The following is an 8,614-nucleotide window of genomic DNA, read 5'->3' on the forward strand; positions in this document are numbered from 1 at the left end:
GGTGGCAGCAGACGGGGTTGGGGGGTGGGGTTTGCGGGCGGGCGGGCAGGGGGTGGGGCTCATACACAGTGTGCTGCTGCCTAGTCTCCTGAACGGGGAGTAGACTTCACAGCAAACTCCGAGCCCAAGAGGAAATCAATTAACCGAATAAGCAATTATCCGAATGATAAAGTGCCCGCCCATATCGTTTGGATAATCAAGGTTCCTCTGCAATTGCAGTCCCAACACTGGTCTCTGATCGCCAAACAGAAAGGCACTCATTTGTCCCCACTCTTTGCTTCCTGTTAGTTATCCAATCCTCTATCCATGCTAATACATTACATGTAATGCCATGCATCTTTATCTTATGCAGCAGCCTTTTGTGCAGCACTTTGTCGAATGCCTTTTGGAAATCTAGATGCATCACATCTACTGGGTCTCTATGGTCCACCATGCTCATAGTGTCATCATAGACTTCCAGTAGTTAAGCATGACCTGCGTTTCATGAACCCATGCTGCGTCTGCCCAATGGGACAATTTCTATCAAGATGTCTTGCTATTTCTTCCTTGACAACAGATTCAAGCATTTTCCCCACCACAGAAGTTAAGCTAACCAGTCTATAATTGTCCACCTCCTTTTTTAAACAATGGTGTTGCACTTGCTGTTTTCCAATTTGCTGGAACTGCCCTAGAGTCGAGCGAAGAGTAGATTACCACTGAAAGGACAACCCTTTTAAAGCTGTCATTTCCTGGCCTATTTGAAAAATAAATGTAAGCATCCTTTTATAAATCCAATTCTTGTCATTTGTTCCTCCAATTTCCATCCCATTTCCCTCTTCCTCTGAAAGCCAAAGGTCCTCTAGTACTATCTAAAAGTAAGTGATTGATTGCTCGCCAATCATGAACTGTCACAACCTAGTCTTATTCTTTTCTCCTCTAATTCCCAAATATGCATTTTCTAATTAGCATTCATGGGTAGTGATTAGGAATAGAACTCATACTGGATCTTGCTTTCCTTATCACTGAGGCCACTGAGAGAAACTTAAGGAGCTTTTGACTTATAGTGCTCAGCAGCACATCCTATATTGGACCAATTTCATTGTAGCTGAAAATGTGTTGCTGGAAAAGCGCAGCAGGTCAGGCAGCATCCAAGGAGCAGGAGAATCGACGTTTCGGGCATGAGCCCTTCTTCAGGAATTCAGTTTTTCAACATAATAGTCACAGATTGTTTTGCATTGTTACCTAATCATTCATAAATATTGATCATGTATATGTTGTAAACATATAATCTGATAATGATAATCAAGCAAATCAATATTTTTCAGCAGGTTAAGTCATAGATTAGATACTTCTATGGCATCAAGCAACCAACTGGATTCCAGCCTTACTAGAGGGACCTGTACAAATGATCCAGGATCATATATAATCCTGCCATTCCATGATCCAGACAGAAAGTGACTGCCTGGTTTCCAAGATTTGAAAATATTATGGGATTGGCTGGTACAATGGGTCAGATTGCTGCCCATTTAGCCCTGAGATCACTAAGAGAATGAATATCTCCTCTTCCTGTTAACTAAAAGGATTCTACATATGTTGGACTGAGCACTGAGTTCAGATTCTAAGAGGGTACATAGGCTGATAGCAGATATTTTTATTGTCAATGTATTGGGAACATTATTCAAGTCTATGTTTCCACCTTGTGCAGCCGTGGTGAATGAAGAGACTGGTACCTAAAATGAAAGAATGTTCAATTTCCCATCAATAACAGCATTCATCTCAAAGTCCACTGAAGAAACACCATGCAGAATGGAACTGTTTAAGTACCCTTTAAAAAAGGTTAGTCATAGAATCATAGAGATATATAGTACAGAAACAGACCCTTAGGTCCACCACGTCCATGCTGTCTGGGTATTCTAAATAAATCTTGTCCCATATGTGAGCATTTGGCCCATATCCCTCTGAACACTTCCTGTTCATATACCCACCCAAATGCCTTTTAAATGTTGCAATTGTACTAGCCTCCACCACTTCCTCTGGCAGCTCATTCTATACACGCACCACCCTCTGCATGAATGTACTGCCCCTTAGGCTCCTTTTAAATCTTTTCCCTCTCACCTTAGACCTATCCCCTCCAGTTTTGGACTCGCCCAGTCGGGGGAAAATACTTTGTCTGTTTATCCTATCCATGCTCCTTATGAATTTATAGACCTCTGTAAGGTCACCCCTCAGCCTCTGATGCTCCAGGGAAAACAGTCACAGTCTATGCAGTTTCTCCCTATAGCGCAAACTCTTTAACCTTGGTAACTTCCTTGTAAATCTTTTCTGAACTGTTTCAAGTCTCACAATATTCTTCCTATTGCAGGGATCCAGAACTGCACGCAATACTCCAATAGTGGCCCAAGCAATATCCTGTACTGCCGCAACATGACCTTCCAACTCCTATACTCAATGCACTGACCAATAAAGGTAAGTTTACCAAATTCCTTCTTCACTATACTATCTACCTGTGACTCTACTTTCAAGGAACGATGACCCTGCACTCGTCTCTTTGTTCAGCAACACTTCCCAGGACCTTACCATTTAAATGTATAATTTCTACCCTGATTTGCCTTTCCAAAATGCAGCACCTCACATTTATCTAAATTAAACTCCTTGACCCATTGACCCATCTGATCAAGATCCCGTCGTGCTCTGAGGTAATTTTCTTCGCTGTCCACTACACCTCCAATTTTGGTGTCATCTGCAAACTTACTAACCATTCCTCCTATGATCACATCCAAATCATTTATATAAATGACAAAAAACAGTGGACCCAGTAGTGATCCGTGTGGCACACCACTGATCACAAGCCTCCAGTCTGAAAAGCAACCCTCCACCACCAACCTCTGTCTTCTACCTTCGAGCCTGTTCTACATCACAGTTCTTCCTGGATTCCGTGTGATCTAACCTTGCTAACCATCTATGAGGAACCCTGTTGAATGCCTTAGTGAAGTCCATTTACATCATGTTCACCGCTCTGCCCTCATCAATCCTCTTTGTTTTGTCTTCAAAAAACCCAATCAAGCTCATGAGACACGATTTTCCATGCACAAAGCCATGTTTACTACCCCTAATCAGTCCTTGCCTTTGCAAATACATATAAATCCTGTCCCTCAGGATTCCCTCCAACAACCTGCTCACCACCAATGTCAGGCTCACCAATCTATAGTTCCATGGCTTTTCCTTATTATCTTTCTTAAATAGTGACACCATGTTTGCCAACCTCTAGTCTTCTAACACTTCGCCTGTGGCTATCAATGATACAAATATCTCAGCAAGGGGTCCAGCAACATCTTCTCTCGCTTCCCACAGAGTTCTAGGATACACCAGATTAGGAGAAAGTGAGGTCTTCCTGAAGAAGGGCTTATGCCCGAAACATCGATTCTCCTGTTCCCTGGATGCTGCCTGACCTGCTGCACTTTTCCAGCAACACATTTTCAGCGCTACATCAGATTAGGTCTTGGGGATTTATCCACCTTTATGCATTTTAAGACATCCAGCACGTCCTCCTCCTCTGTAAAAGGGACATTTTTAAAAATATCACTATTTATTTCCCATGTTCTCTATCTTTTATATCTTTCACCACAGTAAACACTGATGCAAAATACTCATTTTGTATCTCCCCATCTCCTGTGGTTCCACATGTGGGTGACCTGCTGATCTTTAAGGGGCCCTATTCTCTCTTTTGTTACCCTTTTGTCCCTAATGCATTTGCAGAATCTTTTTGGATTCTCCTTAACCCTATTTGCCAAAGCTGTCTCATGACCCCTTTTTGCCCTCCTGATTTCCCTCTTAAGAATACTCCTATTGCTTTTATACTTTTGTCAAAATTCACTCTTTCCCTGCTGTCTACACCTAACATATGCTTTCTTCTTATTCTTGACCAAAATCTCAATAGTCATCCAGCATTCCCTACACCTACCACCCTTGCCCTTCGCCCTAACAGGAATATATCGTCTCTGGACTCTCATTATCTCATTTCTGAAAGCTTCCCATTTTCCAGCAATCCCTTTATCCGCAAACATTCACCCCCAGTCAACTTTTGAAAGCTCTTGCCTAATACTGTCAAAATTGGCCTTTCTCCAATTGGTAAAGCACTGTTTAGGATGCAACCAAAATCTTATTTACACTTGGATCAAGGGTTTTCTTTAATACTCCAGGACTGGCAATGATGCATGTTTCTCCTACTTCCAACTAAGCAGTTCCTAAACACCGGGCTTTTTAAACAAATGGCTGTACAAAGCTATTAGTTTCATCACTAGTTGTATAAGTTGCTTACTTACTTCATATGCTGACTGAGATCTGACAACAGTAAATACTAACTGTTCAAAAGCAAACACAGCCTATGTTGTAAAAATTATTTTCTGATGTAAATATGTGTATATTCTGACATAGCCATTGGAAAACAGTATAGAATAAAAGCCATGGCTGAACTCTCCTAGCCCTGACTCTCCAGATCAGAGGGTGAATCGTGCCCAATTTTTCCCTGAGCAGACTGCCAAACTAATTTGGCAGAATGCCTCATTGCCAAAATTTTCCAACAAACATCAAAACATAGCTTGGCTGATGGTGAGAAGGGCAGTCAATATCTGGGAGATTATTCCTGTATATCCCGCCTCTCTCTGTATCACATGCCACTCTCGAAGCAACTGCAGTGGCGGTAGGGGTGGGAAGATTAGTCGGGACTGTCAGGTATCTCCTGCTGGAATGTGCCTTTGCAAAGAAGATCTGCAGAGAGATGCAGTTGTTTTTGTCCCGAGCATCATCATGATGCAGGACTCTATGGGCTGTTCCTTGGGATGTACACCTCGACAAACATCAACTGTGTCTGGAGGACCATCAACTCGGTGAAAGACGCTCTTTGGTCTGCCAGAAACTTGTCGGTTTTCAAATGTAAACAGTTGACCTCAATTAGGTGTTGCAGAGTAGCACATTCCAAGGTCTAGGACCACGTGCTGAGGGACACACTAAAACTTGGGGCAACTGCTGCCATGGTACGGTGGGGAAAGACCACTATCTAAGGTTTCTCTGCCAAAGTATGATGAAGGTCCATTTAGTTATCAGACCCTCTCATTGTCTCAAAATATATGCAAATAGTGTCTTGCATGAGTAGGAAATGTCTCTGTTTGCAATTGCAGGGATGCCCTGAGGAATGTGTTGGCCTTTTCTGTATAGAACTGTATAGAACTGTTTTAGTACCTTGTGTACATAAATTATTTTATGAATAAAGTATATTTTTGCAATAAAAAATCTCCAGCTGAGATCTGCTATATTGGTTTAAATCAAGCACTGAAACTTGGAACTCTGAAATGTGTCAGTTTCAAATTGGCAGCTTACTGACTGATGTTTTCTGTAAAATTTCATAATTTTTATGAAAGTTATGAGTTTCATCTGAAGACTGACTGGTTAACTATTTTAGTGGTTAATGTTAACATGTTTGGAAGCTCTAGTCCAATCATTCTCGTGTCCACTGAGTCTATTTCTTGCCTCCACATTTATTTTGTCATTCTTTTTTGTCAGTCACCTGCATATCAGACAGCCTTTGGAAGGGTTGAAGGGTTGAAAAATACATCAAAAATCTCAACAAACTTTAGAAAATCTGGTACAATTTTGACTTGATAGCCCATCAACTGGCTACATCCTTCTAATTGTTCCCAACAACTCTTTAAAATAACTAACATGTAATTTCCCAACCTTCAGCAAACATCCAGTTCTCATCAATACTTGGGATGATCAGAGAATATCATTTCAGGTCAGTCCAGTTCCACATAAGCAGACTTATTGCTCCTCAACAATCTTGCCTGACTTCCCTTCATATTACAAAATATGCCCTAAAGTGTTGACAGTTTGTGAATGCTGTCACCACTCTTGGGAATACACACTGATATATATAGCATTTGGACAAGCATCTACGCATCCCACTAATTAAATTACAACTGCTTTTGAAGTTGCGTTGCTAAATTTTATGTTCACATTTTCAGATATTTACAAAGAGCAATGTTTTATTTGTAGACATTTTGAGCCTTATAGATTTTCATACTCACACTGGGACTAGGTAAGAACCGAGGTACTTTTGACTGGAAGGAGGAAGTCACAGTCTGAGACAAGGTTTGAGGCTTCACATTATAGTGCCCTGGTGCTGGTCCTTCTTTCTGTAGGAGGTTAGAAAGAATCAGCATCTACATCAGACAAATCATCAACAAATACTGACAGAGAAATAATATTCTCCTCATCTTTCCTGAAGACGTAAATCCTTAGTTAGGTTCCAATCTATAGTTGTTAGAAATTCCACACGGTCAAGGGATCACTCCTCCTCTACAGTCCTAAGTCATAGAGTCATACAACACAGAAACAAACCCTTTGGTCCAACTAGTCCATGCTGACCAGGTTTCCCAAAGTAAACTAGTCCAATTTGCCTGCATTTGGCCCATATCCCTCTAAATCTTTCCTATCATATAGTTGTCCAAATGTCCTTTAAATATTGCAACTGTACCTCCCTCTACCCACTTAATAAAATCCCCCAAAAGTAAAACACACACTGCAGGACAATAAATTGTCAACTCAAAGAGAAAATAATAGCTGGCATTGGAATTTTGTGCTTTGTTTGCTCTCCAAAATAACAATGTTAAGATACATTATGGTCCTATTGCCATCTAATAGCCTCAAGAGCTGTCAGAGTTTTTGGCTTCACCACCAAATCCAGAGCTTATTCCAAAGCACAAGTTATTCCCTTGTATCCAGGTTCTCATGTCCTTCTGCAATGATTTAGGTCTTATCATGTCTTGTTGTTGTATTATGCTGTATAATGCAATATTAACTAGATATCTGGACTAGTATATTACCAGCAGGACTTTACTCAGGAATGTTGTAATAAATCCAGAAATGGAATTGGAGGTAACACATTCATGGATTCCTTAAAATTATCATGTGAAGGAATATTATTGTTCATTGTTAATTATCCAAAGCCTTTCTTTTTAATCTTAGAATTGTGTATTTAAAAGAATGAGCTGAGGAAACACTAAAGACAAACTTGAAAACAATAAAATAGAAACACAGATTACCATATAAAGAAGCAGTGAAGTCCTGATGCTTAGTCAACATACTTGCAGATCTCCAGACTCTTGCACATGATAAGTAATCATGATATTCATAAAAAGTATAATACAACTGTTCTGAAAACTTTATTTTGACATGTATTTTTTTGGCTGATCTACATTGCAACTGATGAAGTCACTTGTGAAAACAAAATGTTTGCTGTTGCTTTTGAAATGCCAATTGGGAGGGCACTGGGTAATTTAGGTAGCTAGCATATAGTTCAGAATGCTACCTGCAGTAGTTCAATTCCCATTCCAGCTGAAGTAGATTTGGGACCTGCCTTCTTGCTCTGCCACAAGAGTGGAATGCAATGGTGAAATATCACTGACAAATTGCCACGGAAAGCCACTCAGAACAAAACATCAGTGGATAATGAGCCAAGGACCTGCTTTCAGGTCAAACACACGTACCACACCAGAGACTAACAGAGCAAAGTAAATGAAGCTATTGAGGGATGTGGAATCTTGACTACATGATCTGTTCATATTTCAATAATTTCAGATCACATACTTTGCAGCTTTTGGTTTTAACTCATTTTTGTTTGTTTCTGGACTGCAACAATTCAGTGCTTGCTGTGTCTTAGGAGTGGAGAGATATTAATATAGAGATGTCTCATATAATTAACTTAATGATTGATTTATTGAAACATGCAACAGCTTTTTGAACAACTTTTTTGTTTTATTTGTTATAATAGGGGAGGCAACAGCCTAGTGGTCTTATCGCTGGACCCAGATAATGTTCTGGGGACCTGGGTTCAAGTCCCACCACAGCAGATGGTAGAATTTGAATTCAATGAATACCTGGAATTAAGAATCTAATGATGACCATAATCCATTGTCAGGGAAAAATCCATCTGGTTCACTAATGTTCTTGAAGGAAGGAAACTGCCATCCTTATTTGGTCTGGCTGACATGTGATTCCAGGTCCACAGCAATGTGATTGACTCTTAACTGACCGCAGGGCAATAAATGCTGCTGAGCCAGTGACACCCTCATCCCGTGAATGAATTTTTTAAAAAAGCAGTGTGCGCCAGTATATATTAGGCAAAATTGACTACAAATACATACTATAATCTTGGATAAAAGTACATTTAGACTAGAAACATGTATATAAATATTTAAAGCTGTTTTTGGTGCAATTTTCAGATACTATCTTCCATTCCATTTTCTTGGATCATGCCTTTATTATGTGTGTTAAGAGGATAATGTGGATTTGAAGATCAGAAGGTTAGGACCAGGAAATTATTAAAGTAACATGAAGATGCCATGCCACCTTCTGTCAGGTATGGTTGCTTTAATGGGCAACCATCCACAAACATGACCTAGAGCTTCTCATCACTTGAAACTTTCATTATTTAACTTGCCCTTATCACTGACCTTTCTGTCCTCAGCCATCTGCAGTGTTCCAATGAGATTTGAGGACCAGATTCAAATCTCACTTTACAGCTTTTTGGTATATCATTACATTCAATAGTTTCAACCATATACTTTGCAGTTTTTGT

This window comes from Chiloscyllium plagiosum, chromosome 9 (genome assembly GCF_004010195.1).
Source record: "Chiloscyllium plagiosum isolate BGI_BamShark_2017 chromosome 9, ASM401019v2, whole genome shotgun sequence".
Lineage (NCBI taxonomy): Eukaryota > Metazoa > Chordata > Chondrichthyes > Orectolobiformes > Hemiscylliidae > Chiloscyllium > Chiloscyllium plagiosum.